The following is a 26,081-nucleotide window of genomic DNA, read 5'->3' as shown; positions in this document are numbered from 1 at the left end:
GAGGATCAAAGACTAGGTGTTTGGTAGGAGAAAAGGTCAGTGGGTGACCAAGACAGCCAAGTCCATAATTGTAATAGGGTGAATATTGGTAAAATGAAATTTTGATCAGCAATAATATGAGCCATTGAGTAGGGACATAATCCTGGAGACATGAAAAAAATCTTTGACTTCCCCAGGCAGGACCACTGAAGATGGTGCTCACCATGCCCACTCTCCTCCTGGGTTCCTTCTCTGTTCTGATGCCAGGAACAAGCAGCAGTCCCTGTCCACTCTCCATCTTCCCCTTGCCTGTCATGTTCCTGCCACACCAACTTGCTTCCAGTTCCTTGGCTGATCCAAACTCCATCCCATTCGAAGACTCACAAGTGTTATTTTCTGTCTGAGGCTTCTTCCCTTGCCTTTCCACCTGGAGAAATTCAGTGCCTCGTATATAGTAGAGCTTAAGAATACTGCCCTAAGAATGGATTACTTGAGATAACCAAAGAAAAAAATTGCCTCTTGCAAATAAAATTTCCTACATTTGGTGGTGGTGATATGGTATGTCATTTAGGACACAGAACTGTCCTTTTCTGTCTCTCCCAATCCAACATATCATTCATTCTAATTGCTGAGCAAAGGACCTATTCTGCGATATAGTGGGCTCCTGCAGAGACACAGAAGAGACTAGAAAAATCTCAGGCACAGTTGTCAGTGAGAGAGACTAGAAATATAGTAGCTGGCACCTCCAAGTATGTGGGAGACAATCTCTGACATCTTTGTACCCAACTTCAATGTGAAACCAAGCAGAAAAGCAGGGTAAAATGCACTACAGGGAAGACAAGCAAGCCTAAGAAATGGGAAGGACTTTAATTAGCTCTTTACTGGGCTAAATGTGCCAGGAAAATGAAAAGGAAGAGACTTGTCCTGTAGGTAAAACAAGATTACTTCTTGTCTATTGTATTTAATGGGTCAACAGATGTTCAATACAACAATCACTTCCACTCTTTTCCCTCTCTCCCCCAAGCCTTTGAAAAAGTACTTTATAAAAATTAAAGCCGGATTTTGTGGTTAGGGGAAGCCCTAATGCTATTGCTGTGTAATACTCAGGAGCAAACCTGATGCTGTGATGTGCAGAGGCGTAGCCTACCGCTAGGGGGCAGTGTCCCGTGCAAAGTGCAGCCCAGGATCAGTCCATGTCAGAGATCCTAGCACTAGTTTTCCTGGTTCAAAAAAAACAAAAAAAAAAAAACAAAAGAACAAAAGTGAATGAGACTTTAAAGGCGTTTTACCTAGGTCCTTCAGAAATGGAAATTTTTCATGTGCAGTAACACACATGCACTTTTGCTCAATAGGGCATAGTGCTTTTAATTAAAGCTGATCTCTTTCTGTGGGTGTTTGGCTGCATTTTGAGAGTGGAAAATCCCCTCCAGATGAGTTTCAGGTTCACAGTTTAATTGGTCTCTGAAGAGAAATGGTGGGAAATGCTTTGGGAACTTGAAGGTAACTCAGCCTCTTGCCAAGGTGAAAACTTCTCTGCTTTGCTGGCTGAGATCACAATATTGGCTTTCACTCAATGGCTGCCTGAAGCACCGGAAGTGCTGGAGCGCTGGACTCTTGTGCTCTTCACACCTTGCTCTCTTACTGTGAATGGTGTTTCCTTCCTTAAGCCCCATGATGCCCCTGCCTACCCGGAGACCCTACAGCTCCATGCAGCCATTACTCATTGCCTGTCTGTGTCCTTTGCTAGGTTGGCAACAACTAGACTCTGGGAGATCATCTCATCTTTGAATTCTCAGTGACTGGTGCTTCTGTAAGGCCTGGCACCTTGTGGGAACGTGTGGTTGAATGTTGGTTGAATGACTGAATGAGTGAGTCAGTGCCAGAGTTGGTTTCCTCATCCTCGCATCCTGTGCACTGTGGTTAAATATTCTAAGTGCACAATGAATTTATGTCACATAAATTGTTTTTCAGAGCACATGTGGTGATCCTGCTTTCTAAATTAAGACACCATGTGCCCAGGTCCTTCAGAATCTCCAGGGGCAGCAACATTTCTGTGAACTAATATGTGCTTTGGACCCTTTCCTTTTCCTTTGGAAAGTTTGGACCGAAACTTGGATATCAAAGAGAAGACAGTGGATACCCCATCCCTCCACTTCCCACAGACCCTGAGGGCACTCACATGGCTTTGGATCAGCAGCTTTGTTGAGCCTGTCCTGAAGGAGGAGCAGCTGAGGGGCAGTGCAGTGTTGATTGGGACCTGGGAGTAGGCTTTTTGTGACTGGGGAAGAGGCCGCCCTGGAGGAAACAGTCTTGTGGCCTGGCACGGTTTGCACATTATCAGCCCAGTCTGCAATATGAACAGCCAGCTCACATCCTCGCCAACTCCTTTGGGAAATTAAAATTCTTCACACACACATAACTGAGAAGCATCTGGATCCATCCTCTAAACTCCAGCAGAACCTGGGCTCCTCAGTAGATTGTCAAGGGGCAGGATAAAAGCAGCAAGACCATGTTACATCACTGACACCCAAAATAAAGGCAGGCCCTTCTCTGTGACCTGGTGGCACTGAGTCACCAAAATAAACAAGGAGGAATATTTTCTCAACAGTAACAAAAGAGATCTTAACATCCAGGCTAAGGGTTTCCTCATCTGGGAAGAAACAAAGCGCCTAATTCAAGTGTCTCAGTTTTCTGTGTGTGTCTCTGTGCTGGCACATTGGACAGTGAAGCACAGGTGTGGTTAGGCATTTATCCATTCCTAGATCAGAGCAGCTCAGGTGAAGGACCCAGTCTCATCCTTTTTTGCATCCCCGAAGCCCCATACAATACCAGGCACATAGCAACCACCCAACGGTCTACTTAGTGAACGGCTGATGATGTCAGAGACAGACAGAGGGTGTAAATGTGGACCCAGCCAGTGAATTCCAGAATATTCAAGCTTCAATTTCCTCATCAGAACAAAAAGTAAACTGCTTTCCAGTTTTAGCATACTATTATCTTCTCTGAAATGGTATACAAGTGGAATCATGCTAAGTCAAACAAGCCAATCCCCAAAAACCAAAGATCAAATATTCTCTCTGATATGCAGATACTGACTCATAATGGGGAGGAGAGAGGGGCGGTTCACCAGATTGGACAGCGGGGAGTTGGGGGAAGGGAGGGAGGATGGGAATGGGAAAGACAGTAGAATGAATCAGACATAACGTTCCTGTGTTCATGTATGAATACATGACCAGTGTAACTCCACATCATGTTTAACCACAAGAATGGGAAGTTATGCTCCATGTGTGTATGATATGTCAAAATACCCTCTACTGTCCTGCATGACTAAGAAGAAGAAGAACAAAAAGATAAAACTCCGTTTTTCAGTTCTATCAAGTTACTAGTACTGCAAACTGCTGAAACCCATGTCTATTTTTTTTAAAACTGTGAAAATATTTCTGATACAAAGTGATACTAAAGGCGATACCGTGAAGAAATAAACAAGTGGAGAGTTTTATAGGTTCAAGAAAGAGTTGAGAAGTATGTGTGGATGAACCATTGACATATGGCAGCTCCTACCCTGAGCTGGATGAAAAGTAGGGCACGCCCTAGTGGTAACTGTCATGTTCAAGGGACACACTGTGCTAAGATGAAAGGACTCATAGGGCCTTACCAGCGCCGTTCACCAAGCAAAGTCAGACTCAAGAGGCTCGTCTCCTGGAGAGGAAAACATTTCACTGCGGCTGCCTGGTGCCGTGCCACCCCCACTCCAGCGTGATTGTGACGGCATGTCCAAGTGGCCCTTTTCATCTTGCAAAGTGCATTTGGAGTCAGCAAGTGTCCCCAGGAACGCTTTATGGGAATGACTAGCCGGAGCATTCCTGGGGCAGGAGAGGAGATGAAAGCTGGTCTAGGGAAGGACGCTCTATCATCACGGATTTGGAGCAGCAGGATTTTATTAAACGTGTCTTTAAAGTGGGGCTGTGGAACTTGGGCCTTCTATGTGTGTTCCTTAGAGATCTACTGAAAGAGCAGGCCTCCAATCTTGATCCTGAATGCAGAATAACCCAGGCAGTTATCATAATAAGACAACAAATGAGCCAAGCTAGTAGCAAAGAAAGAATGCCCTTCTCTTTGCTCCAGTTCATTTTCATCAGAAGTCTCAGGGTGAGAGGAGGGGAGAGGCGTGTACAGGATCAAGCATTCACGATGCCCTCAAACCTGGGAACAATTCAGAGCCTGAAGAGTCGGAGCCCTCAGGCATGCCTCTGTTGGTGAAGTCACTGAGATGTCGCTCCACGCCTGCACAGATTGGCCACCCGCTTCCTGACCTCAGAACCACCACAAAGACATTCCTTCTCTTTCCTTTCATTTTTCCATGACAGTGTTGTGCCAGGTTGGGCTTTCCCTGCCTTAGGAACCCTCACAAAGAGAGACTGTGGCATGACACATCTCTCTCTTATTTATGGGTTTTCCCTCAGAGTCTATTGACCCAGCACATGGGAGGCGGAGAACATTGATCAAACAGTGGCATGATTGACCTGGTTTCTACATGAACTCAGCCATGGAGCTCGGTGTTTTGTGGAATAACCAGGCTAAGGAAGCTGCACATAAAACACCTAACTTTAGATTTAAGACCCCCATGTTGAGTTGTGGGTGCATGAGCAGATGGTTCAGGAGCATCCAGAGTCTCAGCTTGCCCTCTGCGGGTGGGGGACCATACTTACCCTCTTTTCCCTGTGTTGGTCAGATGAAACAGTGTGCAAGACAGTAAGTTTCCTGCAATAGTGAAGCCTTCTAGCAATGCTCACTCAATTAGTGATCTCTCTGGAAACACACACACACACACACACACACACACACCACACACACACAAAGGAAAGAGTGTTGATGATTTCAGGGGGGTCTGGGGTGTTTTTTGACAGTGTGGGCTGCACTCAAGTGGTACTTTCTAGCAAGGAACTTGGAATTGATTTGCTCATTGGGTTTCACAGCAAATGTAACTGGAACCACTAGAAGGCCCCGGAACAGAATGTGAGTCAGTGAATGTCTATCTCTGGAAATAATGTCAGGCATATTTAAAAGTTTCTCTGGGGCCTGGGACAGTGCCGGACATGTGGGAATCACTCTATACACATTTATTTGATAAAGGAGTGGTTGATTGATTGAATGAATTTGTTTCTGATAGTTGATCCAACTCTATAAATTTGATTAAACATAGACTAGCTCATAAAGCCAAGCCACAGGAGGGAGGCCTTAGCCACACACAGAAACTGCTCCTTACTCTTGATGCCTCTCAGAGAGAGGTTCCCAACCAAACCACCCAGCTGAGCCAACTGTTGCAGAAGCTGCCCAGCTTTAAGGAGTTCAGATTTTCTGTGGCCACTAACCTAATAGTTTATATGTAATTTTTTGATGGTAATTCATTGAAACATAAAGAAGGACCCAGCATACAAATTCAGCAATCAGCCTGGTAATTGGTTAAAAGCAGTAGAAATCAAATATATTCCAGAATTTCTGAAAGGTTATTGAAGCCATATATAAATTTATTATAAGGGTTTTTTTTATGATGAAAGAGGAGGAGTCATATACCTTACTTTAACACCCCTGAGACTGTGGTTTGAATAACCTAGATTTAACCCAATTTTAGTTTTCTGCACCTCATGCTTCCCAAATGACTCGCTCAACTCAATAAGCATGGGCTGAATGATTATCAGGTACCTCACTTGGTGCTGCGTACACTGGGGGACTCTAATAAGAAAATTCATCGTCATTGTGATAATATGATATTTTTCAGTTTTCACCCTCTGTCCCTGGCTCATAATTCTGCCTACCTTGTCTCATGGCAGGTAATTAAAGCCTCTTCATTGCAGCGGGTCCTGCCCCATGCCCACAGGAGGAGTTCTGCACAGAGAGGCCCAAGAAGAATGGGAGCAGACAGCCTGGTGGGTTTCCCACAGTCTTAACAAAAGATCGCCCCCTTTTTTTTTTTTTTTTTTTGGTTTTGTTTTTTTGGTGCCAGGGTTTGAACTCAGGGCCTTGTGCATGCAAGGCAAGCACTCTACCAACTGAGCTATACCCCCAGCCCCCTAGATCGTCCCTTTTTTATCCAATCACATTTCGACACGGTTGTCCATGCTTCACTCACACCTATGCAATAAAGTCTCTATAAAAACTCCAAAAGGCCAGGTTGGGGGTGCACACCTGTAATCCCAGGGGCTCGCGAGTCTGAGGCAGGAGGATCATGAGTTCAAATCCAGCCTCAGTAACTTAGTGGGGCCCTAAGCAACTTAGTGAGACCCTGTCTCAGAATTTTAAGAAAGGGCTGGGGATGTGGCTTGGTGGTTAAATGCCCCTGGATTCAATCCTTGGTACCAAAACAAACAAACAACAGCAACAACAACAAAAAACAGTGTGTGCAGAGTTTCCAGGTAACTGAGCATGTGGAGGTTCCTGGAGGACGGTGCTCTTGGAGAGGGCACCCGGGCCCTCACCTATTCACACCTGCGCTATGCATCTCTCCCTCTCTCCCTCCTTGTCCTCTACAACAACTTGGCAAATGTAAGGAAGCATTTCCCTGAGTCTGCGAGCCACTCAAGCAAATTAGTTGAACCCAAGGAGACTATTGTTGGGACCCCTGATTTAAGGCAGCAGGTCAGAAGCACTAGGGAAAATGACCTGGAACTTGGGATTGGCATCTCAAGTGGAGGGAAGGGGCAGTCTTGGGGACTGAGCCCCCCTCTGTGGGATCTGTTGCTGTCTCCTGGTCATCAGCATCAGAACTGAAGTGGATTAGAGGACACCCAGTCGGTATCCACTGCAGAATTAATTGCTTACTTGCTAGTGTGAAGAAATCTCCACACATCTGGGGCCAGAAGCCATCTGTGTTGTGAGAGGACAGTGGAGAAACCAAGTTCGAGCAGGTTTTTCTTTCTGCATCATCAGAATCACCATCTATTTAACAATGGCAGGGGAAAGGCAGGGTTGAGACAGACATATAAGCAACAGAGTGCCAGACTTTATTCAGAAGTTGAGAGCACTGGTATAGAGCACTGGTAAATGACAAACCTTCTTGCCCAGACTGAACAGATGCCAAGACACTTATTGAGCGGAAGGATTGCCTAACAGTAGCTATTTAGTGTGATAATGGCGTTTGATAGTTTGGACACAAACACCATTGTCACACTCCACAGCTCTGCTAAGGAAAATCTGTCACTGGGAAGGAGTCAGTTTTGCCCTCATATTCCACCACTGTCACTGCCCGCCATCAGGAATCCTCACCAGCTCCATATACATGACCTGAGCAGAGGAAAGAAGGATTATGGGTATTGAGCAACTTGAGCAAGAGGGAGAGAGAAGGCCTCGTGCAGGGAAGGGTTGTGTGTTCTGTAATAGTGTTAATGGAGGCCTCCTCTGCCGGGCGTTCCCACTACCCAGCAAAGGCCTCCTGCAGACAGCAAAGACCCCCCTTTGGAAATGGATGGGAAATCTATTTTCATCCATTTTCTAAAAGGACTGAGAGAAAGAATTCCCAGAGGGGACAGATTCTAGAACACAACAACTTATCAGAAGACTGCATTATAAATGGGAATAACTCATCAAATTAATGGATCCTCCCCAATGTGCATCTGACCATGTTTCCCAATTCGTCATCAGTAAATGGGATCGAAGCTGCAGTCTAAGAAAATTAGAATTACTTTCGAAGGCGATACAGCGTTGAGCCGTGAGCTCCTCTCGGCGGCACCTGTTGGCCAGGGAGGCATCCTACAGTGCTCAAACTGTAAATCTGATCCACCATAGCCGTTTTCCACTACCGTGGTGGGTGGCAGAGGAGGGCAGCTACCCAAGGGGAAATGATGGAGTAAGAGGGGAGTAGTCCAGTTTTGGCTGATAATACTCATTTTGTAGCAAAAAGGGAGTTCAGTGAGTAAATGCCTTCTGGGGTCACTCAGGTTTCCTGTTAAAAAGGGTTTCCAACTGTTATGTGAGCCCCTGCCCATGCTGGAGAATGAGAGGAAATAAAAGCATTTTACCTAATCCTTCATTTTCCCCAAATGCTGGGAAAAGGGAAAGCTGGGGGTGGGCTATTTCCCGCCCCCCAGGATAAGGGAGTTGTTAACATGTGACCAGAGCCTTGCTTTAACCGTGAAACCGGCCTAGATTGAAGAACCGGAAATGAACCTTTCTGCATTTTCTGGTAAAAATACCCCTCATTCCCCAGCACTGTGAAACCACCCTCTTCAAGCACGCTATAATCGCCACCCAGCTTCCATGGGGTTGGCGTGTTGAGCCCCACCTACTCTCCCCTTCCTGGTTCACTGTGTAGATTTGCTTATCTTCCACTACAGGACTGACTTCCTTTGGTTCCTGTCTATGGCCCCGCTTGACTTCACAGGATGCTGTCCCTTGCGGGGCAGCAGGGAAGTGCCCCCAGGCTCAGCTCTCTTCAGGTGGCCCTTGCCAAGCAGTCAGCTCTACTGGACTCAGACAACGGATGCAAACCCTGGAGTTCCAACTGGCCCCAGTCCCTACCACAAACCTTAGCATTGCAGGTGCAGCCTGGCGACACACTCATGTGATGGACTGTGGGTCCTTCCCTTTCCTTGCTGCTCTTCCTTACAAGTCAACCAGGCTCATCCACCTTCGTCAGCCTGAGGAGTTTAGAACAGAAATCTCCACTTCCAGGGATGTTGCTGCCATCACAATTCGGCTCGAATTGGGAAGAAGCGAGGAGAAGGCAACCATTCAATAATGGCGAGGGTCCTCCAGCGGCACACTGGGTCAGGGCTCAGCCCACTCCTCAGGGCCTTGGTGCAGTGCCTGAGCTCCACCGGTCCGTGAGAGCTCTGTTTGCTCTGGGCTTTGGACACTCTGCAAATGACAGACAAGGGAAGGAAGAGTAAACAAGGAAGAAGAAAAGAGAGGAGGAAGTTAATGCATTACAGTTAAAGTCTTAACCAAATTCCTCTGCTCTATTTCTATGACCCAGAAACGCGTGTCAAGGAAAAAGTAAAAAAAAAAAAAAAAATTATAGAAAAACGTACAGCTCAAGTTGTCCATGGCCACTTTGTGTATAATAGTAAAATCTGGAAATGACCTAAATGTCTAACTATAGGAGAAGGGCTATATATTTATGATACTCCATAGTTATTTAATTGATGTTGCAGAAAAATGGTTGTTGACTTGGAAAGAAAATCAAGATTTTTTGATCGAATATTGAAGTAATTTGCAAAGCAACATACACAGCAGAGCCCCTTTCTGTGAAAAGTTATATATGAGGAAGCAAAAACATCAGATGTTAACCAGGGCTACTTTCGGGTGGAGGAATTAAGCTTTAATGTCTCTGCATTGATTAATTTTTGCAGTTTATGTAGTAATTTTGTAATGAGAAAAATAACTATAATTTTAAATTTGTTTGGGGAGAAGAATTGAACCCAGGGGTGCACTACCACTGGCTACATCTCCAGCCCCTTTTATTTTTCATTTTGAGTCAGTCTTGCTATATTGCCCAGGCTGGCCTCTCACTTTCTATCCTCCTGCCTCAGCCTCCCAAGTACCTGGGATTATAGGATTGTCCACTGTACCTGCTTAGATTTTTTAAAAATGTTAAGCCATTTTTTTTCTTCAGGATTTCCTAATAAAAATTTCTCCCTGGCAAACCCTTTTCTGATATTTAGGAGTTGGGGTCTACCCTCGTCTGCCACAAACATGAATGTTGGTGCTCAGGTGAATGCCAAGAGCTACTCTTGGATTTTTTTAAACATATATATATGTGTGTATATATGCATATATATATATTTTTTTCCACACAGTCTCTTGTTCTGCAGGTTTAAAATGTATGTTCTATCATTTTCAAATTTAACAATTGAATTTAAATAATACCAATTAATATCCAATAGAGAGCTTAGGAAATGACTCTGGTAGAAAACTGGCCTGGCATTGCACAAAGCCCTGGGTTCAAGTTTCAACACACACACACACACACACACATACACACACATACACACAAAGAAAGTTTATAAGATGATTGGGAAATAATAATGCCTATTTTTTCCTGTGGGGAAAAATAATGCTTAAGAAAAAGGTGTTGCGTATCAATCAGGATGACTTGTTCAAATGCCAGCAGAGTTGTCCACAGCTTAGAAAAGGCCCTGCGGGATCTCAGCTTCTCAAAGCTTCTGATCTCATCCTGTGACTCTCCCGCCATCTCTCTGTGTGACTTCCTTCCTGAGAGCTCCCTAAGGGCCGTGGAGCGTGAGGCATTCCTTAATGACTATTAAAGCTAAATAAAGCTTTGCTAATGGCTGTCTAGGAAACTAAGCGGGACTGAATCTGCCGGCGTTTCTAGCTGCTGTGGTCAATTCTCAATGCAGTTTTTCCATTGAACCTGTAAGTATGAAAACAAGCAGGACTTGGTTTCAGCAAATTTGTCTCAGGTAAGTATCTGTGCACACCACAGTTCCCAGCAAGACACATTAGACTCACATGTGCCAGGAATATTGCAACTCTCCCATTCTTTCCCAGGTCAGATTTCAGCTTGTCTATGTTTCAGTATTTCATTCCTGAGGGTTTAGACTATTCAAGGATCAACCCTAAAGGGTCAAAAGAGAGTGCTTTAGGGACTGTGAAGTGCCACCTTTCTGCAAAACTAACCCCTTAATAAGACCAAAAAAGATTTCTTAAAAAGCAAAAAATACATGGAGAAGCATTTTTATTCCAAACCCACATTTAACTGTCATGTGAAATAGACATGTTAAATGCACCCATTTGATCTTTTAAGACTCTTACAGTCGAGGTGAAGACAAAGGAAGTCAGTATCACACTTCTGAGTCGTGTCATTTTAAAAGCATGTGGAACTTTTAAAATAGAAGGTTCTTGACAACAGGGGGCAAAGCAGCATCTTCTCTTAGAAACCCAGGTAGAAGGGGAAATCAGGAAATCTCCTTCTTCATGCATCTATTATCTGTGTTTACCACCAACCAGGGGTGGAGAGGAGATCACTGGGTGAATTCTCCACCAAGTTGGGACCTCAGTGGACTCTTTTAAAAGACAATTGCTGAAGCTTGGGGATTCCAAGGGACCAGTTTCATTTCTGTGCAGGTGGCCAGCTATTTCTAGTGCCACTGAGGAAACAATACAAGTCAGACTGACACAAAGAAGCAACTCCAATGCCAGCACTTCAGAAGGACAAGAGAAATGCATAGGGGATTTTGCCTGTGTACTTGCCCCAAAGCACAGGAAAGGGGAGAGTTCCTGGTCAAATACACCAAAGTCAGTCCGTCACACTGGTGGAATCCTGATTGAAGGTCTTGGTGTTACTGATAAATGGGAAGTACCTTACTGTGCTGTCACTCCAAGGGCAGAAATGAAAGTTCACATTGCCTCTGACCCTCTGTTTCTCCCTAGCCTCACCCTTCCCTTCCACGGGAGTGAGAAGAACCTTCCAGAAAGTCTCCGGTTTTCCCCAGGTTTTCTGAAGAAAGTGAAGAGTCATGCAGAAAATTTAAACATGGTGTGTTCAACACTTGGGGTTCCTCAGGTGATGTGTGGGTCTTTAGACACCTGAGTCAACAGCTCACTCTCTTCCCTCTGGGTCAGTGGCCACCCTGAAGAGCAGCCTAATTCACACAGAGAAACTGGAGGCCCCTGGAGAAAGGCACTTACCTCATTTTGTGCTGGTCTTCTCAAGCCCAGGGCTGCTCCTCTAGCCAGCAGGATGGTGCCTTCCATGTTCCCTATTTCTGCCGTCTGGGCAGGGGCAGCTGCGGGCCAGAACCCTGAGCTTCTGTGGCTTTTAGGCCTTTCCCCTCTCCCTTTATGGGATCCAGGGTTTAAAAGTAAACAATTCTTTCTCTTTCTGATAAGTCACATTAAATTATTGATTGTGGGGGAAGGGAGGGCATGACCTTAGTCCACTAAGTCAGCATCACCTTTGGTCAAACACTCGGCAAGACAGAACACCCAGCATCCCCCTCTCTGCTGTGTGGGGTACTCCGCCAGGAGGCAGGTATGGAAGCCCACAGGGTGGAGCAGGCAGCTGCCCCTGCAGAGCACGTCTCTCCTTAGAAACCTGCCTTAACCTTGTTTAGCTCTGTCTTCACAGGACGACCCCAGCGCATTACCTTGTCTTCCCCTCAGGCTTCTAGAAGCAGAAAAGCCACCCAGGCATATGAACACATTAAATTAAATATATCCTTGGCACATCCTAAGTTAGAGTCTTGACCAATATTTAGAAACCAATCTCATCCTCCTCTTGAGCCGGTCCTGCCTGAAGGGCTTGCGATCTGTTCACTTGTTCACACCAGCCATTGTTTTGAAGCTCCTCCTATAAGCTAAGCTTGGGGACACAAGGGGAGCAAGGCCACCTGAGCTCACAACCTGGAATCAGGACAGACACAGAGCAACAGCAACTGACTGCGCAGGCTGCCGTGGTCCTAAACGAGTTCTTTTGTCAGCTGTGACTTTTAATGTCCCGTCATTTCTTTTCCTCTTCAGGCCATTTTGGCAGTTTGCTTTCTTAAGTTTTAAAAGGAAACTGTTTCATTACCCTCTCTAAAGAGAATAACTAAAGAGAGTGATGCCATCTGAAGTGAGTCTGGCTTTTCCGGTGAAAGCTGGTGATGAGCTGGGGAGATGGGCAGCCTTCAGCAGCCTGTTCCATCAGCCCGTCCCACACTTCCTCTTACTGGTCATGTTTACTTCCAGGTAAAAGTAACTATCAGAATATGCTCTGGCTTTTTCTCGCTTCTGCCTGAGAACCCATCTCAAGAAGTGAGCCCAAAGAGTTTCTGCTGCCTATTGGTCCTGGTCCTGCTCTTGCTCCTGAACTTTCCATGGGGTTCCTTCCCTGGGGTCATCTGACCACCTGAGGTCATCCTGCATCCCAACCCTAGAAAAGACAGGGTTGACCCACGAGTGCTGAGCACTTGTGTGGCACATCTTGGATAAAACCCCAAAGTTCATGGTGAAATGCAGGAAACGCCCTGAGGCCCTGTGGAATCCTCAAGGCCCTGTGTTCTCCAGCTTTGCTCAGCGGAGATGGTGTCTCCATGATCTTTTTGAAGGTCATACTACTGGCGCTGCAGTGTTGAAGCTGGCTTGTATTTTTCTTGCTTCTTGTGGTCACAGCAATCATATGTCTTTCAGAATGCCTGTAGGGTTTTCTCCTTTAAAGTGCAACAGATTCCTGAGGGATGCCCACGTGGACATTCTCTCCAAGGGCAGGACAACTTCCCCGCCTCACCAGGCTTCACTCTGAGCTCATCTGGTGTCAATTTTCTCCACTTCTCTTGGTCTGTGATGTCTTTTTGCTGAACGTTTTCCTTTCATTTTGAAAACCTGCTGAAGCACATGTTCAACTTTCAGATGATTTTGTTTAAATTCCCAGCCATGGTGCTTGCAAAGATTCTGAATTCGAGAGACAGGATAAATCTTTTCCAAACTTCTGGCAAATCATGCAAACCCTTCCTCGGCTGCCTTTAAAACAGACTTTTTATTTTTTTAAGAAATAAAGTGGGAAGGGTTCTTTTGAGAGAAGATAGCTTCAAATCCCGAAAGGTTGCAGATCAGCTTGGAAAATCTAGATCACTAATGTTTGTGCTCAGATACAGGCTGCAAAAGTGGGCTTCACCAATGGGGGGAAAAGAAAATCAGGCAACTTTCTACTGGTTGCAGCTGGCAGCAGGCTCCACCCTGGCAGGTGACAGACTCCTCATCTTCCCATCAGGAGCTGCAGGCGTTTTGAAATTGGGTGGGTGGGCGGAGGTGAGCAGGTTCAGTGAAGAATGCTATATTTTTTGCCAGGAGGGATGCTGACGTTTTGAAGTGGGAATCCTGAAACTCATTCAAGATTCTTTGCCATTTGGGTTTTTGCCTTTGGACAAGAAATTTTATATTTCTGAGCCTCATTTCCTGTCTGTGTAGCAACACTGAGAATACTTGCTTGTCATTTGCTCTGAAACCTCAGGTGAAACAGAGGTGGATTAGTCTTTGATAATGAATAGAGAAAAACAAAGATGGAAGTAGAGAAATCACAAAGGTCACGGGCTATATTGACTAATTGGTTATGTATTCCACTAGTAAAGAAGAGACCAGAGGAGTCCAACTTACCATGAGCAGGAAAAGGGCTAAGGCAGTGGGACTGGAGGGCGCCTCTGCTATGTGACTAAGGGAACCAAAATCACTTTCAAACCGATGTCACAGTCCAGGACCCAAGTGAAAACCAAATGTTGACAGGGACCCGTGGTTTCCTCATTATAGTCACACAGATCACCTCCTACTAAAGGTCCTCCTCTTATTGGTGGAAACAGGCCCAGAACGCTGGTGGTGTCTTGGTGGGGACAGGGCCCTGTTGTGTCAACAGAGAGGGGGTCATCTCATGAATGTGTGGTACCCACTCTCAGGAGTTCCTTGGAAATAAACTGCAGGCATTATAATTTTTCTCCCCTAAACACTTTGGTACATATCCCCAAAGAATATTTTACTTAACCTGAGTACCATGATCAGAGCTAAAGTTGATAGTAATTCCCTAAGAAGCATCTAATATCCAGTTCATTTTCAAATTTCTTGACCATCCCCCAAATCAACTGCTCTCTCCCACCCACCCCGCCTCACACACACACACACACACACACACTTTTAAACCTAGAATGCAGTCAAGATTCTTACTTACATTTTGTTTTTGCTTCTTCATATGCTAACTAACAAAATTAATCAGACACTCCCCACATTCTGTCAAAGGTTATGTTTCTGTCACAGTTTCTCCAGAGATTGGCCCCTCTCCTTGGATTTCCGAGGAGAGAAGGCCCAGAGTGCGGGTTCTTTAACCTTCCGCTTGACCTTCCTCTCTGCATGGTCTCCCCTGCTGGGGACAAGCAAACACTCTCAGAAAGACTTTTCCTTCAACATCAAATGGGAATCTCCAGTGTGTCTGCACTAATTTATCATTCAGAAATCATTTGTTGAAGCCTGCTGTGAGCATAAGGCAGCAACACAGTGAGCGAAAACAACCACAGGAAAAGGTCTGCCTTCTTCCTTCAGGAAGCTTCCACTTGGGAGACAGACAATACACAAAATAAGGAAAAGCAGAGAAGCAGGGTGAGTTTTGGGGACATACCCAATTAAAGGAGTGTGTGTGAGTAGGTACGACCCCACTGGGTGGGGTTTGATCAGAGAGCAGAGGAGGTTCAAGAATAAACCCTGAGGACTGCGTGTGGCAGAGCACTTGCTTAGCATGCCCGAGGCTCTGGGTGCCATCTCTAGTATGAGGAAAAAATAAAAAGAGTAAACCACAAGGCTATCAGAGGAAAGAGCATTCCCTGGCAGATGGACCTACTTGCTCAGACATATCCCAAAACAGTTAACGCGCCAGTAAGGCCCGCGTGCTGTGAGGAGGTCATGGTTGTAAGTCCAGGATATACTTGGCTCTACGCTATTTTCAGTAGGTGGAAAATAAATACTTAATTCTAATTGCTATTATTTCTAGTACAGAGGACATGAATTTAGAATTGGAATTTGAATACTCACTCAGGAATCAATCCCACCTCAAGTTTATTTCCTAATGAATTGAATATGAGACTTCTTTAAACAAGACATACAGATTTATGGAGATGTTAAAATGTGGGGAGAATTTGTGTTTTACAATCCATGAGACATAGTAATTTGAATGCTTCTTCCTCTCTGTCACATTTGAGCGCTCTTAAAGTTTGGTTGGTTGGTAGCAGCATAGACCATGAGCTAGACTGCCTGGGTATGACCCATCTCTGCCACTCCCGAGTTGCATGAACTCAAACAAGATACTTGACCTCTCTGTGCCTCAGTTTCCTCTTTGTATCAGCAGCAGTACATGAGGTCACAGCGAGGACTACGTGAATGAATGCACACAGCTCAGAACAGAGCCTGGTTCAAGGTCACACTGTTGTTATTAAATCCTTACAACATTGGTGATGATTCTTGTTTCAATTTTAAATAGCTCAAAGGCACAGCTGGTTTGTGTCACATGGGGACCTAAAGTCCACTTGTGTAGGGGCGATTCTGCTGCCCTCTGCAGCTGTCCCTGCTATGCAGGTGAAGGAAGCCAGGTTCCAAAACCCAGGACTTCACTTTTGTAGGAGTTGTTCAGAACCATGGTCTGTTGCTAAACTCTTTAGTCATGTTGATTCAGTCCATGTTCTTTGTCCAGATGTGCTATCACTGTGCTTTACAAGCCACCATCCTGTCACCTTGGACATTTCAAGTGAACCCAAGAATGTGGGAAGCAAAACTCTAGGCCTCATTTCTTGTGAAGGTATAATGAGACAAGAAAAATAATAGGAATTGTTATAGTTGTGTGTTATATAGTAATAAGCTGTATTTGGTCTTTGCCTGGACTTGTAAAACTAAAATCATAAAATGCAGCAGGCGCCTGGTGACAAACTTGCTATGTGTCAGGATGACACTCCTGAACAATGTCGATACAAACCTTCATCTATGATTTGAGTGGTGGCTCCTAGTCTAGTCGTGTTCTGGTCTTTATCAATGAAGACCAGAGCATGGCTGGGCTGAAAATCACTACTTAAACCCCTGGACCCCTTGGAGCAAACTGTCAGCAGCACCGTGACCAGAGGACTCCACGTCGCTCTGTCTCTTGACTGCTCCGATTGCTGTCCACACCATCACCGATCAACCATTGTCACTGAGCCTGGATGCCTAACCACCGCTCCAGCAACGACAGCTGCCATCCCAAACATCCAGCCTCCAACTCATCGGACAATCCAAGGACATCTGAGGACATCCGAGGACATCTGAGGAGCTGAGAGAAGCTGCGGCTGAGAAGAATTCCCTCGGTCTTATTGACTGACTTCTTGGCTAAGAGACGTTGCATTGAGTAAGTCCATGGGGATTGGACTCCAGGTGAATAAGACAGTGAATCTTTAATGTGTTTGTTACTTGCTATTATTAGGAACGTTAAGTTGATTTGCTATTATTGGGAATGTTAAGTTGAGTGTGTATTGCATGAATAAAATCCACTTGTTGGAACCAAACTCGATTCCTCTCTCACTCATTGCTTGTGACAGAAGGTCAAGGGAAAACTGCTGGTCAAGAGGAAGTCCTTCATGCAAGAAGACCTAGCACCAGGTCAAAGACAGAGGAACAGACACAGACCCTCAGGAGAGAGGGCCCATCCCAGCAGTGCCCCTAACCCTTTGTGAGTTCAAAGGCACTCTGCACCTGCCCGTCCATCATCGGAGGCCTCATTTGGAAAAAGCAAAGTCATTTTGTAAGATGCCGCATGAAGAAAGGACTCAGTTGCTGCATTCATGCATTGCTCCATCCTAGACAACTGCTCCTGGGGTTTGGGCTAGTGTCACAGAATTATCTCTGCCCCTAACCTGCTCCCCAGGAGCATCATGAGCCTTCTAGGTATAACATGAATTAATGTATTTGCTTTGTGTCCCAAGTAATCTAGATTTTTTTTTGGTACTGAGGATCTAACCCCAGGGGCGCTTAACCACCAAACCACATCCCTAGCACTTTTTCATTTTTTATTTTGCTTAGGGCCTCATTAAGGTGCTGAGGCTGGTTTTGAACTTGTGATCCTCCTGCCTTAGCCTCCCGTGCCCACAGTTATCTAGATTTTTAAGAGTTAAAGGAACAGAGGGACCCCGCACTTGACAGTCTCAAATACACCCATCTTGGTGGTCTCTGTTATAATTTTCTGGAAAGCCGCAGCCAGCTATGTGGAATAGTTCACAAGACAATGTGTACTTTTTTCTTGGAGTCCTAGAAAAGGAGAGTAGGTCAGAAATTCTGAGCCACTTGATCACTGTGATAATGTTCCCTCTGCCTCTCTCTTGGTTCAGTGTTGGGCTGAGAAGTTCAAGTGCAAATTCCAGACCTGGGTTTCTCTTGTGCTGTGGGGCTTGTGTGTCGTGTCCTTCCCTCTGAGTACCTCTTATAGTCCCTGGGTGGGTGGAGAGTTCACTGCGGATACTGCCCATCTTTTGGTGTAGGTCTCTTTCTTCCCCTTCTCTTCTTGCCTTTGTTCCCATTTCCTTTCCCCATTGTCTGGCACAGGGAGGCACCTACAAGCATTCACCTTAGACCCCAGATCCCCCTGCCCCCGAGGGCCATCCACTACCACCTTCCAACACAACTGTCCCTACTCTTCTTCGGTGCTCCTTACCCAACACACTGAGCTACTGATAGACTCAACCCCAGATTTGCCCTGAATTAAACCAGTGTCCAGTAAAAGGATGTTTTAAACATGAATTAATGTATTTGCTTTGTGTCCTGGTGGCAGCTACCTTCTGTTTCATGTTTGCTTTAAAGGTGGGCAGAGATTGAAATCAGCATGTGGTTTGTTTTCTATTTTATAAACTCACAGATTCCTCCAGAATTCATGGAGCCAGTACCAAACTAAATTGTTCTATCAGTGGCCTTGGGGTCTCACTGACTTCTTGAGACCCTGTCATGCTGTCTCCGTCCTGCTTCCTCTCCACTTGTCCCAACCGGATTTCCCCAGTACTTCCTGAGCTCCAAATGTCAGGCTGCAGTTTAGTGAGGTTAGGACACAATCCCAGGGCAGGGGTGTGTACTCTGAGCACACGACATGGATGCTGCTGACTGCTCACATCAGATGAGGGTCAAAGAGTCAGGGGCAGGGTGGGGAGACTGGACTTTAGATCCGCTTACTCACACTGTGGAAATAAGTACACCAATACCACAGTGAATGTAGAGATGGTTTCCTGTCTGAGCAGGGGGTTAGATAAAACACCCTAGGGAGCGCTCTGCAAAAGACAGTCACAAAACCCGGTTCTGAACTTTCTCCAGGTCCTACAATGGGTCACTAGTATGGGACCAAGTGTTCCTCAGTGATCATGCTGAGGAGAAGGGCTTAATTCAGTCAGCCACTGAGACCCAGTGGACCCTAGGTGATACCTAGAGGTCAGTATCTGCTATTTGTGAGCACAGGAGGTTATAGGAGGCACAAGGGATTGTGGGAAGCGTAGGGGATCATGGGAGTCCCTTAGCAGATCACGGGAGGCACACGCACCAGCTCCTTGATGGTCTACCTGGTATAGAGGAGGGGAACGGAGGAGGCAGGCCCAAGGAGTGGGAGTAAGACAAAGTCAGTGGTATTGGAAAGATGAGGCCAGATGGCAGTCAGAGGTCTTTTTTCAGAGAAATGCACTGTGAGTAATGGGCCAGATCAGAGCAACCTGTAGTTTGAATCCTGTTTCTAATCCTTCCTTGCTAGGTTGAGCCTACATTTTCTAATCTGTAAAGTTCAGATAATAACACTTACCTTCCAGGACTATGGCAAGTATTAAATTACATATGGTGTGTATTCCTTAGTACAGCACCTGCACATGGTAAGGACTCAGTAAGTATCATTATTAGAGGCAGGTTTCACAGAAGATGCACTGAGAAGAGAGATGCTCACTTGGTTGATAGAGGGACATGAAATGGTCTACCATCACAGAGACCACAGGCTGACTTTTGAAATGGCCCCAGTCCCCTCTGCAGCCAGGACATGGATTCCAGTTGCTGCAAATTCCCCTCCTTCCTTTGCTTGGGTCAGAGATTTGGGGCCAGTCCAGAGGGCAAAGATGGGCATTGGCCTGACCCCCAAGGTTTCCCCTCTGCCCCAGTCTCATAAGTGACCAGAATAAGTTTCAGTTAGCAGATAAAATGCTAATTAAGTGGTGGCACCATACCTGCCCATCTGTACCCTCCCCTCCCACTATTCCTCCTGCTGTCACTCAGAGCTGCTTTGACCCTGAGAGGGACAGCTGGAGTGTCCCAGGCATCGTGTGGAGACTTCACAATCACTGCTCAGTCTCTGCTATGGCAGAGTGGGAGTGAATCAGGAGCAGCACACTGGGTGTGACGGTCTTTGGAGTTGGGCTAGACTCTGCTCCCTAGCTCTGTCCCCAGCTTTCCCTGTTCTTGCTTAAATAGCCCAGGAACAAATACATTTGCTATGTCTCAGTAACAAAATACAATACCCCTACATCCACTTGAGAATGTATCTTCCTTCTTGGGTTCTAGAAAGCACTTGGTTGTTGCTTTGTAAGAAATATAAAACTGATCCTTTTTCTAAAACAAAAAAAATTCTATCACTAAAACCAAATTTAGTCCTTTCTAGTTCACTTTCCTACATCCAAAATAATTTTTTATTTCAATGCTGAGCCACAGAGTAATTTTGAAGAGTTTTTAAATGGTAAACTCCAAATACATTGATGCAAACAGCACAACTGAGGTCTAGTGTGACCAGCAGTGACCGAGGGCTCACATGTACATCAGGGACAGTCATGTCATGACTGCTGCCTGAACAACAGCAACTGAAGATGCCATTAAACTTTAAAGGCATCCTAATTTCAGAGATGTTAAAATGGGGAGGAGTTTGCATGAACAGATAAAATGCAATTATTTTATAAAAATAGGGTAAATTTTGGCAACTTGCATTTTCATTCAATGCTCTTCCTCAACTATTTTTTTATCAAGGAATATCTGTATCAACATTCTTAAAGGCAACTTTGGATTCTACCTTATTTCACCATCTTCCATTGACTGAATGTATTATTTACCAAATCAATAGCAAACAGTGGAAACAAAGATCATCTTTATAGATGAATAATTGTGCATATCTTTAGTTACTTTTGAAAATCAATTACATATTGCATTATTAATTTTTTAATTTGGTACCAAGAAAAGTGGATAAAGGTACTCCTTGCCTATGAGAACTTAAGTAACCCTTCCCAGTTTTATATTAAAGTCACGGCTACTAGCCGACTAACACCTTCTCAGATGAAGAATGTTACAAGTCTTGTTATATCCACTGACCAAGTGTCTTTCCTCAACAAAAACTGATAGATTTAGCAAATTGAACACCCAGTGAAATTTTACTTTCAAATAAACAACAACAAATATTTTCACATAAATATGTCTCATGAAATATTTGCTATATTCAAGCATACTTACACTAAAAATTATTTTTTCTAATTAAAAAAAAAAAATTCTTGTAGCAGCAGGAATTGAACCCAGAACCTCATGCATGCTAGGCAAGTATTTACACTTGCAGTACACCCCAGCCCTTTTTTACATTTTATTTTGAGACAGGATCTTGCTAAGTTGCCTCAGCTGGCCTTGAACTTGTGCTCTTCTTGATTCAGTCTTGTGAGCAGCTGGGATAGGCATGCTTAGTTTATTCATATCAACCTGGATTGATGCTATTGGAGGCTGTTTGGAGGTTCAAGGTCTGCTTCCTTAAAATCCTGTCCTTCCTTGCACACATGATAATTTCAATAAACGTGTTGCATTTAGTCTCAACTCTCTCTTTCTCTCTCTCTTACCTGAAAGGCAATGTCAACAGTAGGACAATGAGACAGGGGAAGGAACAGTAGACTCAGAAGACAGAAGACAGAGTCAGAAGACAGACTGGTCACCCAACTCAGCCCTCCTGTTACCTTGGTCAGAGTCCTTTATCTCCTTGATCTCCATTTTTCTACATAAAACGCTGGGAATAATGTCTGACTCCCCACAGCATTGTTCTGGGTTGATTTATGTGAAGTATTTTATAAACTGCAAAACCCTCAATATTATTTCTTGAGGCTCTCTTCACGGGGCGATCCAAGATGGCGGCCTAGAGGGAGACTGCACCCCCAGTCGCTCCAGAACCCTGGAGTTAAGAAGGGGAGGCATTGAGGGACTCGGACTGAAATAGAGCCACGGGTGAGTCTGCCCACTGGGTAAAGCTCGGCCCGGGTGGCAGGCCCAGATAGAGGTGGCTTATCGGAGCCGGGCAGGGCAGCTAGAGTCATCCACAGGCAGCCCTGCGCACTCCGGCAGTGGGCCCCGCCCACACAGCCAGCTTCTCCAGGTTCTCGGAACGGAACTGGCCCTCTAGTGAGAGCCTTTCTGACCAGAACAAGCTCCGAGTCCCGGAGCCCCTGCAGCGCAGCGTACTCTGGCAACGAACCAGCGGAGAACCGCGATCCGCAAACAGCCTCTGGGATTAGGGCAGGGCAGCCAGAGACCTCTTCAGGCGGCTCTGCCCACTCCGGCTGCAGGCTCTCTTCACGGGGCGATCCAAGATGGCGGCCTAGAGGGAGACTGCACCCCCAGTCGCTCCAGAACCCTGGAGTTAAGAAGGGGAGGCATTGAGAGACTCAGACTGAAATAGAGCCACGGGTGAGTCTGCCCACTGGGTAAAGCTCGGTCCGGGTGGCAGGCCCAGATAGAGGTGGCTTATCGGAGCCGGGCAGGGCAGCTAGAGTCTTCCCAAGGTAGCCTTCCACACTCCGGCAGTGGGCTCCTCCCACACGGCCAGCTGCACGGTGCAGGCCCACAGTGAGAGCATTTCTGCACAGAGCCAGTTCCAAACCATGGAACCAGTAGGGGGCTAGGGGCAGTTTTCTTCGGATGAGCTGCTTTATCAGATTCCTCCAAGACATCAGGCTACTGAAGGCTGGGAGGTGATACACTGGAAATCTACCGGAACACTATAAGCCAGTAGCGGAAAACTGCAATATCTCAGGGTCCCACTGATAACTGACCAATATGAGAAAACAAGGGAAGAAAATGTCCCAAACAAACCTAGATACTACATCAGTAAAACCCAATGACAGCACAGCAGAAGAAATGTCAGAAAGGGAGTTCAGAATGTACGTAATTAAAACGATCAGGGAAGCTAATGAGGAGATGAAAGAGCAAATGCAGGCATTGAAGGAGGAGATGAAAGAGCAAATGCAGGCATTAAATGATCGCACCAATCAACAGTTAAAAGACCAAATACGGGAAGCAAGAGATCATTTCAATAAAGAGTTAGAGATACTGAAAAAAAAACAAACTGAAATACTTGAAATGAAGGAAACAATAAACCAAGTTAAAAACTCCATAGAAAGCATAACCAATAGGATAGAACACCTGGAAGACAGAACCTCAGACATAAATAAGACATAAATAAGACATAAATAAGACAAATTATTTAATCTTGAAAGCAAAGTTGGCCAAACAGAAAAGATGGTAAGAAATCATGAACAGAATCTACAAGAATTATGGGATATGATGAAAAGGCCAAATTTAAGAATTATTGGGATTGAGGAAGGCTTAGAGAAACAAACCAAAGGAATGAACAATCTATTCAATGAAATAATAACAGAAAATTTCCCAAATCTGAAGAATGAAATGGAAAACCAAGTACAAGAGGCTTATAGAACTCCAAACATACAAAATTACAACAGACCCACACCAAGGCACATTATTATGAAAATACCTAACATACAAAATAAAGACAGAATTTTAAAGGCCGCGAGAGAAAAGAATCAAATTACATTCAGAGGGAAGCCAATAAGAATATCAGCAGATTTTTCAATCCAGACCCTAAAAGCTAGAAGGGCCTGGAACAACATATACCAAGCCCTGAAAGAAAATGGATGCCAACCAAGAATCTTATACCCAGCAAAACTTACCTTCAAATTTGACGATGAAATAAGATCCTTCCATGATGAACAAAAGCTAAAGGAATTTACAAAAAGAAAGCCAGCATTACAGAACATTCTCAGCAAAATATTCCATGAGGAAGAGATGAAAAACAACGATGCAAATCAGCAACAGGAGGCGCTAGCCTAAAGGAATAGCCAAATAAAGGAGAAACCAAATCATGTCAAAAACAAATATGAGTCAATTGACTGGGAACACAAATCATATCACAATAATAACCCTGAATGTCAATGGCCTGAATTCATCAATCAAAAGACACAGACTGGCAGATTGGATTAAAAAGAAAAATCCAACAATATGCTGCCTGCAAGAGACTCATCTCATAGAAAGAGACACCCATAGACTAAAGGTGAAAGGATGGGGAAAAACATACCATGCACACGGACACAGCAAAAAAGCTGGAGTATCCATCCTCATTTCAGATAATGTGGACTTCAAACCCAAACTAGTCAGAAGGGATAAAGAAGGACATTACATGCTGCTTAAGGGAAGCATAAATCAGCAAGACTTAACAATCATAAATATCTATGCCCCGAACTTTGGCTCATCCACGTACGTCAAACAAATCCTTCTCAATTCCAGAAATCAAATAGACCACAACACAATAATACTAGGCAATTTTAACACACCTCTTTCACCACTGGATAGATCGTCCAAACAAAAACTGAATAAAGAAACTATAGATCTCAACAACACAATCAACAATTTAGACTTAACGGACATATATAGAATATACCATCCAACAAAGAACGAATACACTTTCTTCTCAGCAGCACATGGATCCTTCTCTAAAATAGACCATATTTTATGCCACAAAGCTACTGTTAGCAAATACAAGAAGATAGAGATACTACCTTGTACTCTATCAGATCATAATGGATTGAAATTAGAAATAAATGACAGAATAAAAAACAGAAACTTCTCCAATACCTGGAGACTAAATAATACACTATTATATGATAAATGGATAACAGAAGACATCAGGAGGGAAATAAAAAAATTCTTAGAAGTAAACGAGAACAAAGACATATCATATCAAAATCTCTGGGACACTATGAAAGCAGTACTTAGAGGAAGATTTATTTCATGGGGTGCATTCAAAAAAAGAAGTAGAAATCAACAAATAAACGACTTAACACTACAGCTCAAAGCACTAGAAAAAGAAGAGCAGACCAATACCAAAAGTAGTAGAAGACAGGAAATAGTTAAAATCAGAGCCGAAATCAACGAAATCGAAACAAAAGAAACAATTGGAAAAATTAACAAAATAAATAGTTGGTTCTTTGAAAAAATAAATAAAATTGATAAACCCTTAGCCACACTAACAAAGAGAAAGAGGGAGAAAACTCAAATTACTAAAATTCGGAATGAACAAGGAAACATCACAACAGACACGAGTGAAATACAAAACATAATTAGAAGCTATTTCGAAAATCTATACTCCAACAAAACAGAAAACCTCGAATATATCAACAAATTTCTAGAGACATATGAACTACCTAAACTGAACGAAGAGGACATACACAACTTAAATAAACCAATTTCAAGCAATGAAATAGAAGAGGTCATCAAAAGCCTACCAACAAAGAAAAGTCCAGGACCAGATGGGTTCTCAGCCGAGTTCTACAAAACCTTTAAAGAAGAGCTCATTCCAATACTTCTCAAACTATTCCATGAAATAGAAGCGGAGGGAACCCTCCCAAACTCGTTCTAGGAAGCCAATATCACCCTGATACCTAAACCAGACAGAGACACATCGAGGAAAGAAAATTTCAGACCAATATCCTTAATGAATATCGATGCAAAAATTCTCAACAAAATTTTAGCAAATCGCATACAAATATATATTAAAAAGATAGTGCACCACGATCAAGTGGGTTTTATCCCAGGGATGCAAGGTTGGTTCAACATTCGGAAATCAATAAATGTCATTCACCATATCAACAGACTTAAAGTTAAGAATCACATGATTATTTCAATAGATGCAGAAAAAGCCTTTGATAAAATACAGCATCCCTTCATGCTCAAAACACTAGAAAAAATTGGGGTAGTGGGAACATTCCTAAACATTATAAAGGCAATCTATGCTAAGCCCATGGCTAATATCATTCTAAATGGTGAAAAACTAAAAGCGTTCCCCCTAAAAACTGGAACAAGGCAGGGATGCCCTCTTTCACCGCTTCTATTCAACATCGTCCTTGAGACTCTAGCCAGAGCAATCAGACAAACCAAAGAAATTAAAGGGATACGAATAGGAAAAGAAGAACTCAAACTATCCCTGTTCGCTGATGACATGATTATATATTTAGAGGAACCTGGAAATTCCACCAGAAAACTTTTAGAACTCATAAGTGAATTCAGTAAAGTAGCAGGTTACAAGATCAATGCTCATAAATCCAATGCATTTTTATACATAAGTGATGAATCTTCAGAAAGAGAAATTAGGAAAACTACCCCATTCACAATAGCATCGAAAAAAATAAAATACTTGGGAATCAATCTCACAAAAGAGGTGAAAGACCTCTACAATGAGAACTACAGAACACTAAAGAAAGAAATTAAAGAACACCTTAGAAGATGGAAAGATCTCCCATGTTCCTGGATAGGCAGAATTAATATCGTCAAAATGGCTATAC

The 26,081-nt window shown here is 44.2% G+C and overlaps 1 long non-coding RNA gene across 2 annotated transcripts; it reads right to left on the bottom strand.

Annotated features, from left to right (window-relative positions):
* Positions 1–6,945: 6,945 nt before the first annotated feature.
* LOC124965246 (uncharacterized) lies at positions 6,946–11,740 on the bottom strand. Of its 2 annotated transcripts, XR_007105139.1 has the most exons (4): positions 11,626–11,737; positions 10,447–10,553; positions 8,501–8,832; positions 6,946–7,260 (listed from the first exon to the last, which is right to left on the bottom strand). It is a non-coding gene; the product is annotated as an uncharacterized LOC124965246 (long non-coding RNA). The 2 variants fall into 2 exon arrangements; XR_007105138.1 differs by lacking the exon at positions 10,447–10,553 and having other exon boundaries at positions 11,626–11,740.
* Positions 11,741–26,081: the final 14,341 nt, after the last annotated feature.

Source organism: Sciurus carolinensis, chromosome 15, assembly GCF_902686445.1.
Source record: "Sciurus carolinensis chromosome 15, mSciCar1.2, whole genome shotgun sequence".
Lineage (NCBI taxonomy): Eukaryota > Metazoa > Chordata > Mammalia > Rodentia > Sciuridae > Sciurus > Sciurus carolinensis.
Note: the sequence above shows the minus strand (reverse complement) of the source record. Positions and strands in the feature narration are given on the sequence as shown.